Source organism: Lepidochelys kempii, chromosome 7, assembly GCF_965140285.1.
Source record: "Lepidochelys kempii isolate rLepKem1 chromosome 7, rLepKem1.hap1, whole genome shotgun sequence".
Classification (NCBI taxonomy): domain Eukaryota; kingdom Metazoa; phylum Chordata; order Testudines; family Cheloniidae; genus Lepidochelys; species Lepidochelys kempii.
Genome location: NC_136386.1, coordinates 50605815 through 50617951, shown reverse-complemented (window position 1 = coordinate 50617951; position 12137 = coordinate 50605815).

Below are 12137 nucleotides of genomic sequence, written 5' to 3'. Positions count from 1 at the left end.
GCTGGTGTTGGTGGGGTGCTGGCTGGGGGCAGAGCTGGGGGGTGGTGGGGCCGGGCTGGAGGAGACAGGGTGGGGCGGGGTGGGGCGCTCTGGGGGACGGGGCTGGTGTTGGTGGGGTGCTGGCTGGGGGCAGAGCTGGGGGGGGGTGGGGCCGGGCTGGAGGAGACAGGGTGGGGCGGGGTGGGGCGCTCTGGGGGACGGGGCTGGTGTTGGTGGGGTGCTGGCTGGGGGCAGAGCTGGGGGATGGTGGGGCCGGGCTGGAGGAGACAGGGTGGGGCGGGGTGGGGCGCTCTGGGGGACGGGGCTGGTGTTGGTGGGGTGCTGGCTGGGGGCAGAGCTGGGGGGGGTGGGGCCGGGCTGGAGGAGACAGGGTGGGGCGGGGTGGGGCGCTCTGGGGGACGGGGCTGGTGTTGGTGGGGTGCTGGCTGGGGGCAGAGCTGGGGGGTGGTGGGGCCGGGCTGGAGGAGACAGGGTGGGGCGGGGTGGGGCGCTCTGGGGGACGGGGCTGGTGTTGGTGGGGTGCTGGCTGGGGGCAGAGCTGGGGGGGGGGTGGGGCCGGGCTGGAGGAGACAGGGTGGGGCGGGGTGGGGCGCTCTGGGGGACGGGGCTGGTGTTGGTGGGGTGCTGGCTGGGGGCAGAGCTGGGGGGTGGTGGGGCCGGGCTGGAGGAGACAGGGTGGGGCGGGGTGGGGCGCTCTGGGGGACGGGGCTGGTGTTGGTGGGGTGCTGGCTGGGGGCAGAGCTGGGGGGGGTGGGGCCGGGCTGGAGGAGACAGGGTGGGGCGGGGTGGGGCGCTCTGGGGGACGGGGCTGGTGTTGGTGGGGTGCTGGCTGGGGGCAGAGCTGGGGGGGGTGGGGCCGGGCTGGAGGAGACAGGGTGGGGCGGGGTGGGGCGCTCTGGGGGACGGGGCTGGTGTTGGTGGGGTGCTGGCTGGGGGCAGAGCTGGGGGGTGGTGGGGCCGGGCTGGAGGAGACAGGGTGGGGCGGGGTGGGGCGCTCTGGGGGACGGGGCTGGTGTTGGTGGGGTGCTGGCTGGGGGCAGAGCTGGGGGGTGGTGGGGTGCTGGCGGGGCAAGGCGCTAGAGCCGAAGGCGGGGGGTAGGGCTGGCGGGGTGTGGGGGGGTGGGTCCGGCCTTGCGGCAGCCCCGAGGTGGGAGCTACTCGCGCACGCATCTTCCCTGGCCGCAGGGGGTCGCTCGGCTCACTGCTCTCCCGTGCCCTTGTAGTGTCGGGCTGCGACTCCGGGCCTTCCCCCCGCATTGCCAGCCAGTCTCTGCCCTGCTGGCCCAGCCGACAGGTGAGGCTGCCCTGGCAGCAGGATGGGTGACACCCCGGGAGCCCAGTATAGGTGCTGACTCTGTGGGTGGTCCGGGGCTGGCGCACCCATGGGGAAAATTTAGTGGGTACGCTGCACCCACCAGCACCCAAGCTTGCTGCTGCCTCGCCTCATCTCCTCCTTCTTCCTTGAGTGTGCAGCATCCCCGCTCCTCCGCCTACCTCCCAGCGCTTGCCCGCTTGCCGTAGAAAGCTCTGGGAGGAGGGGGAATGTGGCATGCTCAGGGAAGAGGTGAGGCCAGGGCAGGGATTTGGGGAAGGGGTTGGAATGGGGGCGGGGACTTTGGGAAGGGGGCGGAGTTGGGGCAGGGACTTTGGGGAAGGGGTTGGAATGGGCAGGGCGGGGGTGGAGTCAGGGTGGGGCTAGAGGCGGGTCAAGCACCCACTGGTGCCACTAGAAGTTGGTGCCTATGGAGCACAGCACCCCCCAGGGCCGGCCTGGCCCCAGAAGCCCCAGTCCTGTGCTGCCCGTGGTGATGCCCAACAAGGCCAGGCTCAGCTCCATGCAGGGCAGAGCCCTGGGCTGGCTGGGACGGTCTCCAAAGTCCACTGGTTCTTGTCACCAAAGCACCCCTGACCAGGCTTGGCCACGGCTGCCGCATGCTGTCCCTGGCAGCCAGGAGTGGGTCAGGATCCAGTATGCGCAGTTTACTGCTTGAGTCCCTTTTTGGGGACTGCACCGGCCTGCATCAGGGCCGAGCACACAGTTTTTCCATGTCAGAAGGAAGGCTCGCTTAGAGTGGATGTCTCTTAGGCTGTCTTTCAATATAGTCAACAGCCCCACTGGGAGGCCTGTGTGCCATTTCTGGGTTTGTGCCGTGGCTGCTTCTACGCTAGAGATCACGTCCTGTCAGCTCTCCCCAGGCTGTGCTGCAGCGTGGCAGAGCGTAGGCAGCCCTCCTCTGAGCAGATCTTCGAGACGTGCTGGCCAGATCCCGAGTCTTTGCACTGGTGCCACCGGAGAGCATGTAGAGCTGGCCAGGGTGGGGTTGCCCAGCCATTCTAGTGGGAGAGAGGTTGAGTGGTGCATTGTGGGTGTGGGTCATAGTGTGCTTGTTGGAGTGGGTCCGGCCCCTTTTTCTGTTAGCCATGGGGATCTGGTTTCCTGGGGCTCAGGCAGGTTGGCTGGGACATTGCAGCAGAGTCTTACTGTGGGCGTCTTACATGGTGTTGAGTGCTGCGTGTGGGTCTGGCTGTCTGCATGCCAGTCCGAGCTGGGAATAGCACAGGCGGCGCCATGCCCACGTTAAAGCTGTGCAGCCTCTCGGGCCTGCTGTGAATTCTAATGAATTGGCCTGTAGCAGGGAATGGCTTCAGTCAGTCTCTTTGTCCCCAGCTTGCTGATGACAGAGGTCTCCTGGGACCCTGAGTGCTGAGCTGGAGTTTCTGCCACTGCTCCAGCCAGCAGCATTGCAAGGTTAGGCTGGGAACTGGGAAGCCAAGTGGAAAGCTGCCATGGGCACCTGGCAATCCATGGATTGCAGAGTGACACACTAATTTGGCATTTCCTCACCAGCCTGCACATCTCTAACTAGAGCTGAGCAGCCGATGCCAGCCAGATGGCTGTGCAGGTGCTGAGTGAGAGCTGCATCCGCGTGGGGTGGGTAGAAGGAGCACAGGCCAGGGATGGTGATAAACAGCAAGTGGTGGGGGTGGGGGAAAGAAGCAGGAGTGAAGCCTGTCCCAAGAAGCAGGGAGCTGTAGGCTGAGCAACAGGAGCATAGTGGCTGGAGGGTGTGTGGGGGTTGGACTTCTCCTGGCCCTGAGAACTAGTGCTTGTCCCCCCAAGCAAAGTGTCCCCATTCTCCCCCCGCCCACCCACTGCATGGCAAGCAGCTGCCAGTTTGGAGCACAGGGAGAGCCCATTACTGTACTGCTGAGGACAGCTCTGTGGACACCAGTGATCGCACATAGCTCCCCCAAGAGAACTGCTCCAAGGGACAGAGTCCTGGGATGAGCAGTACTTTTTGCTCCTTTAGCCTGTACCACAGACTGCCTAGCTCCCACTCCTAGCTGCACTGCTGTGCTTCCATGGCCTCCCTATGCACTTTGCCTTAGTGCAGTCCATCTCCGTGGAGTCATGGCAGAGTTTGTGATGGTCATTCCTCGGCCTCGCCACCCTCATGATGTCACAGAGTGCAGTTCCTGGTTAGACACCCTCTTGAGTGGAATCCTATGCCCTACCTAGCTGGCTGGCGAGGAGTTGTGGAGTTGGCATTCAGGGTCTCAAGGACAGTTAGTGGCTGCCACAGCCTTGGTGCATGCAAAGTAGCCTGAGGCCAGAGAGTCTGCACAGAAAATGACACTTCTCCAGTGCTTCCCAGTGCAGAGTGCTAACTGGCTTGGCTCTGAGGATCACTCCCAGCCACCAAGCAGCAGCCTCCTCCAGGGTGGACACAGCAGCTGGTTGCTGGGGTCACAGGAAGGAAACGTCTCTTGTGACCTGCCAGGGCCCATAGGGAGGCAGAGTGGGGGAAGTAGGCCTGATGTTTGGCCTGGACCGCAGGGCTGATCCCCTTGTGATCGTTGATGAGCTCAAGGGGCCAGGGCCTTGGCTAAGTGCCATCCAAGGGCAGGAAGGTGGAGTTGCAGACTGTCTGTCTGCCCCATTGCCATCAGGGGTAACAGTAGAGCACCTTTGCCCCTAGGGGTGATGCCTGGGGCCCTTGATGAATGTAGCAGGTAGCTTTTAGGGAGTTACCTCCTTGATTTGGGGGAGCAAGTTTTAAATGAAATTTGCAAACAAAATAAATGTTGGGGACTTCTTTAGTGACTTGCCCCCTGTGTGCATGTGGGGCTGGATTGTCTCAGTCACAGGACAGGGGGCGCTGGGGGTCAGTGGAACCACCCTGCTGCATCACTATCAGGGTTCCAGCTAGTCCAGGATCCTGTCTGACATGTCCAGTCCAAGTGCCTCGGAGGAAGGTGCAGGAAGCCTGTGGTGGGCAGTGCTGGGATAGCCAGTTGGGGGCAGAGCCCCAGCAAACAGTCTCCAAACAAGGTTCTTTCCAATGTAGCATACCCTGACAATCTGTAGGGCAAGTATGTGGGAGCAAAGGAATCTGAATCCATGATAAAAACAAACAGCCGCCTGTGGGACAGTTTGATGAAGCAACCGAGAGGAATGATGATCGGAGCCCAGTCAGCATGCTCTGTAACGCACGTGGCACAGAGAGCTGCCTAGAACTCCCTACGCAGCATTTGCTGCTTTCGAGGTACAATGCGCTGCCTAGGACAGCTCCTGCTCACAGGGAACATGCAGAGGAAATGGGCTGGTCCAGGGAGATGGAGCTAAGGTGCCTGGCTCAGTTTGGAGCAGTCTTTCCATCCCTGTTCTCAAATGGCCTCCAGTGTCAAGAGATCAAAGGAATTCCATAATAAAAGAACTTGAGCTCTGCTCCTTCCCAGGCAGAGCTGGGCTCATGAGAGAAGAACAGTACTGAGGTCTGAAAAGGGGTTCTGGTCCCCGACCCCATGCACGTGCTGGTTACAATCTGTGGCAGCTGGGGGACAGGTAATGGCCAGTGAGGCAGCTGCTGAATACAAAGCAATGTTTGAAACTGGGCCTTGTCAGCACCCTTTCTTTGTGACTCCTCATTCTGAGTGCCCTGGGGGCATAGCTTGGATGATGCATGGCTGTTACCATGGCCTGGTATGGCTGTTTGGGGCCATAGGGAGCCCACGGTTTAACTCATCCAAAGACCCACAGGGTTTCAGAACTGGATGAGTCCTGAGATAGCTGTTGCGGGTCCTGTCCAGCTCCCTTTGTTCTGCTGCTTTGGTTCATGCCTCCCTGCCACGCAGTCCCCAGCAATCTAGTGGCTTTGGCCCTTCATCTCTCTCCTAGAGTTGCATGCCTGGGGTTGCCGTTTAGGTGGGGCAGCTGGACCATCTTTGCAATCTCCTTCCCTTTTGAATCATAGAATTGAATAATAGAATATCAGGGTTGGAAGGGACCTCAGGAGGTCATCTAGTCCAGCCCCCTGCTCAAAGCAGGACCAATCCCCAACTGAATCATCCCAGCCAGGGCTTTGTCAAGCCTGACCTTAAAAACCTCGAAGGGAGGGGATTCCACCACCTCTCTAGCTTACCCATTCCAGTGCTTCACCACCCTCCTAGTGAAAAAGTTTTTCCTAATATCCAACCTAAACCTCCCCCACTGCAACTTGAGACCATTACTCCTTGTTCTGTCATCTGGTACCACTGAGAGCAGTCTAGATCCATCCTCTTTGTAACGCCCTTTCAGGTAGTTGAAAGCAGCTATCAAATCCTTCCTCTTTCTTCTATTCTGCAGACTAAATAATCCCAGTCCCCTCAGCCTCTCCTCATAAGTCATGTGCTCCAGCCCCCTAATCATTACTGTTGCCCCCCACTGGACTCTTTCCAATTTTTCCACATCCTTCTTATAGTGTGGAGCCTGAAACTGGACACAGTAGTCCAGATGAGGCTTCACAAATGCCAAATAGAGGGGAATGTTCACGTCCCTCGATCTGCTGGCAATACTCCTACTTATACAGCCCAAAATGCCATTAGCCTTCTTGGCAACAAGGGCACACTGTTGACTCATATCCAGCTTCCTGTCCACTATAACCCCTAGGTCCTTTTCTGCCTAGCCACTCAGTCCCTAGTTTGTAGCAATGCATGGGATTCTTCCATCCTAAGTGCAGGACTCTGCACTTGTCCTTGTTGAACTTTGTCTGATTTCTTTTGGCCCAATCCTCTAATTTGTCTAGGTCCCTCTGTATCCTATCCCTACCTTCCAGTGTATCTACCTCTCCTCCCAGTTTAGTGTCATTTGCAGACTTGCTGAGGATGCAATCCATGCCATTCTCCAGATCATTAATGAAGATAATGAACAAAACCAGCCCCAGGACCGACCCTTGGGGCACTCCGCTTGATTCCAAATGCCAACTAGACATGGCGCCATTGACCACTACCTGTTGAGCCCCTTGATCTAGCCAGCTTTCTATTCACCTTATCGTCCATTCATCCAGCCCATACTTCTTTAACTTGCTGGCAAGAATACCGTGGGAGACCGTATCAAAAGCTTTGCTAAAGTCAAGGAATTACATGTCCACTGCTTTCCCCCCATCTACAGAACCAGTTATCTTGTCATAGAGGGCAATTAGTTTAGTCAGGCATGACTTGCCCTTGGTGAATCCATGCTGACTTCAAAAATCGATTCATTGAGGACCTGTTCCATGATTTTTCCAGGGACTGGCTTGTAGTTCCCCGGATCCTCCTCCTTCCCTTTTTTAAAGATGGACACTCCATTAGCCTTTTCCCAGTCATCTGGGACCTCCCCTGCCAACTCCTTTACCACCCTCGGATGCATGGCATCCGGCCCCATGGACTTGTGCTCATCCAGCTTTTCAAAATAGTCCTGAACCACTTCTTTCTCCACAGAGGGCTGGTCACCTCCTCCCCATGCTGTGCTGCCCAGTGCAGTAGTCTGGGAACCTAAAGACAGAGGCAAAAAAAGCATTGAGTACGTTCGCTTTTTCCACATCCTCTGTCACTAGGTTGCCTCCCCCATTCAGTAAGGGCCCCACACTTTCCTTGACCTTCTTGTTGTTGCTAAGGTACCTGAAGAAACCCTTCTTGTTACTCTTAACATCCCTTGCTAGCTCCAACTCCAACTTTTTATACTCCTCCCTGGTCATATGTCCCATCTTCTACTTCTTGTAAGCTTCTTTTCTGTGTTTTAGATCAGCAAGGATTTCACTGTTAAGCCAAGCTGATCGCCTGCTGTATTTACAATTCTTTCTACACATCGGGAAAGCCTTAGGGCTTTCTCAGCAGTGGCAGTTTTCTGCTGAGACACCCTAGTCTGATCGATTCAGTGTCTCGTTGGCTGTGATCAGTCACAGCCAACAGCACTCTGCAGTCCAGCTGTAGGCGAATGTCTTGCCCCAGAACCCAACCATGCGCTAGTATTTCATGCACCACAGGCCAGGTGACAACAGGAGAGGAGTCTGTGCTCCTCTTTATTAAGAGAACTATTTAGAGAGGTGCAGCAACTACATAGCAGAGAAGAGGAGGGTCAAATGAAGTCTAATATCCTTATGCAGAACCCACACAGTAGAAACACCTGTCCCCACCCTCTCTCACCTACAATGCTCTTTGCCACTTACTACCTGCTGCTTAGTGAGTACAATTCAGTTAAGAGTGAACCGCTCAATCAGGACATGCCAAGCACGGTTCTGCTGCCCTTTATTCACACAAGGATAACACCCTTTATTACTACTGCCCCAATAACAAAGTGATTTGTTAGCCAACACCAGCCAAAAGTGATGATGGAGCTGCTTTGCCCAAATTATGCTGTGCACCTAAGCAGAGTGGACATGTCTATGCAAACAAGGTAGTCTCCTGAAGTCCTCTCTCCCCCAGCTCATCACTAGATGTCAGGGAAGAACTCATTCATACCCTGCATACATTTTATTAAAAGTTTTACTCTTTTCTCATTTACTGGTTTGTTGTTTAATGAACCCCCAGACCTTTACATGGTGTCAGAAGTACCGAATGAGAATGAGACTTTCAGGAGTTTTGAGGTTAAGTCCTGGGTTTGACACTGAAAGCAGAGGGAACAGGAACATGAACACGTGGAGCAGCAAACAGAATGATAAAGGCTTTTGTATGTATTTTATGAACACAGTAGTATGTTGACTAGCTTAAGACAGGAAGAAAGCCAAAATGGATGCAGTCTGCAAATGTCAGACAATGTTGCAGAGAACCAGAAAAAAAATCCATAGATTTGAAATGTATTTAGCAGCCATTTGGGGCAAAGGAGAAAAATGACAAATTGAAATTCTCTCTCTCTTTGCACATTGTGGGGGAGGAAGCATGGGAAATTTATAATAACTTTAAGGGCTTGTCTACACTTTAAATGCTACAATGGCACAGCTGCTCCACTGCAGCGATGGGAGGTAGTGTCAGCACAGCTGATCCATCTCCATAAGAAGCAGTAGCTAAGTTGACAGAAGACTTCTTCCGTTGACCCAGTGCTATCTACATGGGACTTAAGTTGGTTAACTGTGCTGCTTGTAGTATGGAGCAGTATAGTCATGCCAACCATATTTTGTAGTGTAGACCAGGCCTAAGTTGGAAGAAGGTGAAAGCAGGAAGTTTAATAAAATACTGACTAAATTTGAGGAACACTGAATGCCAAAGAAGAATGAGACTTTTGAGAGAGAAAATATTTCTATATTCAGGCAAAAAACTGATGACACCATAGAGTAGAATTAAGAAGACTCAGTAAACCTGGGACTTTGTTGAGTTGATCGTGTCTCTGGTCAGAGAGAGAATTATTTGTGGCATTGAAGAGAATGTGCTAAGGGAAAGACTGTTCCATGAACAGGAGGGGAAGCTGGATATGAGTCAACAGTGTGCCCTTGTTGCCAAGAATGCTGTCAAGATCCCACCCCCTCTGAACTCTGGGGTACAGGTGTGGGGACCTGCATGAAAGACCCCCTAAGCTTATATTCTACCATCTTAGGTTAAAACTGCCCAAGGGCACAAATTCCTTTCCTTGTCCTTGGGCGGTATTTCTGCCACCATCAAGGGATTTACACAAAAATTCAGGGAAGGGTCACTTGGAATCCCTATCCCCGCAAAATATCCCACCCCCAAGCCACTTCATCCCCTTTCCTGGGGAGGCTTGAGAATAATATACCAACCAATTGCCTTAGCAATGTGAGCAGAGACCATACTTTGTCTTCAGGACACTGAATTCAATCAGGTTCTTAAAAGAAGAACTTTATAAAGAAAAAAAATAAAAGAATCACACCTGCAAAATCAGGAGGGAAGGTAACTTTCCAGGGTAATAAAAAGAATTAAAACACAGAGGATTCCCCTCTGGGCTCAGCTTCACAGTTACAAAATGACTTCTGTAGCATAGGAAAATTCACAAGCCAAAACAAAAGATAACCTAATGCATTTCCTTGCCATACTTACAATTTCTGTGGTTTTAGATGGATTATTCCACGTATATTTTCAGGAGATACTGTACCTACTTGGCTTTTCCCTTCGTTGGGAGAGGCAACAACAAAAGAGAACCATAACAAGTCCTTCCCCCACCAGTTTTGAAAGTATCTTCTTTTCTCATTGGTCCTTCTGGTAAGGTGCCAACTAGGTTATTGGAACTGCTTAACCCCTTACAGGTAAAGCAATGCAGTACAGCTGCCAAGAAGGGATTTTATGATACTGCATACATTCCCCTATAATTATGACAAAGGCTAATGGCTTATTGGGCTGCATTAGTAGGAGCATTGCCAGCAGATTGAAATGATTAGTCCCCTCTATTCAGCACTGGTGAGGTCACATCTGGAGTACTGTGTCCAGTTTTGGGCCTTCCACTACAGAAAGGATGTGGACAAATTGGACAGAGTCCAGTGGAGGGCAATGAAAATGATTAGGAGGCTGGGGCACATGACTTACGAGGAGCGGCTGAGGGAACTGGGGAGTAAGGGGGGATTTGATAACAGCCTTCAACTACCTGAAGGGGGGTTCCAAAGAGGATGGAGCTAGGCTGTTCTCAGTGGTGGCAGATGACAGAACAAGGAGCAATGGTCTCAAGTTGCAGTGGGGAAGGTCTACGTTGGATATTAGGAAAAACTGTTTCACTGGTAGGATGAAAACAACAAGAAGTCTGTGTAGCACCTTAGAGACTAACAAATTTATTTGGGCATAAGGTTTTGTGGGCTAAAACCCACTTCTTCAGTGCATGGAGTGAAAAATACAATAAGCAGTATATATATTACAGCACATGAAACGATGGGAGTCGCCTTACAAGTGTGTGTATGTGGCGGCGGGGGGGGGGGGGAGGGGTCGCTGTGAACGAGGCCAATTCAATTAAGGTGGAAGTGGCTTATTCTCAACAGTTGACAAGAAGGGGAGTTAACAGAGGAAAAACTACCTTTGTAGTGCTAATGAGGTGCTAATTGAAGATCCCAAATGCAGAAAAGAGAAGAGCATTGAGCTGAAGATACCCAGGTTGAGGAGTTAGGTGTGCGGGAGTAAGAAAATGTAATGAGAGAGTCTGGCTACTGCCCATGAAAGTTTTGCTTTGTTTCAGTTTTCACCAAAAAGATTAGTAGCAATTTGATGTCTAACTTAGTGAATGGCAGCGAAAATGAGGTAGGATCTCAGGCTAAAATATGGAAAGAACAAGATAAAATTACTTAGACAAGTTAGATGTCTTTAAGTCACTAGGGCCTGAGGAAATACATCCTAGAATAATCAAGGAGCTGACTGAGGAGGTATTTGAGCCATTAGCTATTAGCTTTGAAAACTTGTAGAAGACAGAAGAGTGCACATCTATAAAAATGGAAATAAGGGAAATTACAGACCAGTCAGTTTAACTTCAGTACCTGGAAAGATAATGGAACAAATAATTAAGCAACCAGTTTACAAACATCTAAGAGCTAATAGCTTTCTTTGTCAAGATAACAAGCTTTGTGGAAGGGGGAAGCCGTAAATATGGCTTTATTAAGGCTTTTGATACTGTCTCCCATGACCTTTTCATAAACAAACTAGGCAAATACAACCTAGATGGAGCTACTATAAGGTGGGTGCATAGCTGGTTGGAAAACTATTCCCAGAGCGTAGTTATCAGTAAGGCTAAGTTTTTATCATGCGTATTTTTAGTAAAAGTCACGGACAGGTTCATGGGCAGTAAACAAAAATTCACAGACTTGTCCGTGACTTTTACTAAAAATATCTTTGATTAAAACTGGGGGGGGGGGGAAGGGGGCGGCTCAGGGGGCATTGCAGGTGCTGGGGAAGGGGAGCATAGCCTGGGGAAGCGTGGTAGGTGCTGGGAGGGGGTGCATGGCCCGGGGAAGTGCGGTGGGTGTTGGGGAGGAAACATGGGGGGGGGAGATGTGGTTCGCCGGGGACGTGGGTGCTGGGGGAAAATGCAGCAAGGGGGTGTGCGGGTGCTGGCGGGGCAGGGGTTTGGTGGGGCTGAGGCAGACAGAAGCGGTGGCCGCAGCTCCCTATCTCCATGTGTTGCCTCCACTCCTCCCCTAGCCCTGGTTCTTCAGCTCCCATTGGTTGGGAACCATGGCCAGTGGGAGCTGCAGGAGCAGTGGTTGTCTGCCGGCAGAGGTAGCATGGGGAGCTGAGGGAGGGGAGCCCCCCACCGTTCCAGGTAAATAGCAGCTCCAATCCCTGCCCCCCACACACCCAAACTTCTACTGGAGGGCCCCAAGAGGCAGGGGGATGAGGGGGACCTGAGATTACCTCAGTAGCAGCCAGTGCAACTGTCCTGGGGCTGCTCAGGCAGCTCCTGGGCCAGTTGCACAGGGCTGCTGCAGAAGTCACGGAATCCGTGACCTCTGTGACAAACATGGAGCCTTGGTTATCAGTGATTCAGAGTCAAGTTGGAAGGGCATATGAAGTGGGGTCTCGCAGGGATCAGTTCTGGGTCCAGTTCTGTTCAATATCTTCATCAGTGGTTTACATAATGGCACAGAGAGTGGATGATACCAAGCTGGGAGGGGTTGCAAGTGCTTTGGAGGATGATTAAAATTCAAAATGATCTGGACAAACTGGAGAATTGAAGAAAATAGGATGAAATTCAATAAGGACAAATGCAAAGTACTCAATTTAGGAAGGAACAATTAATTGCAAACATAAAAAATGAGAAATGACTGCTGAGGAAGGAGTACTGCAGAAACTGATCTGGGGAGTCATAGTGGATCACAAGCTGAATACGAGTCAACAGTTTAACACTCGCAAAAAAAGAAAAAGCGATCCTTCTAGGATGTATGAGCAGGAGTGTTGTAAGCAAGAGACAAGACGTA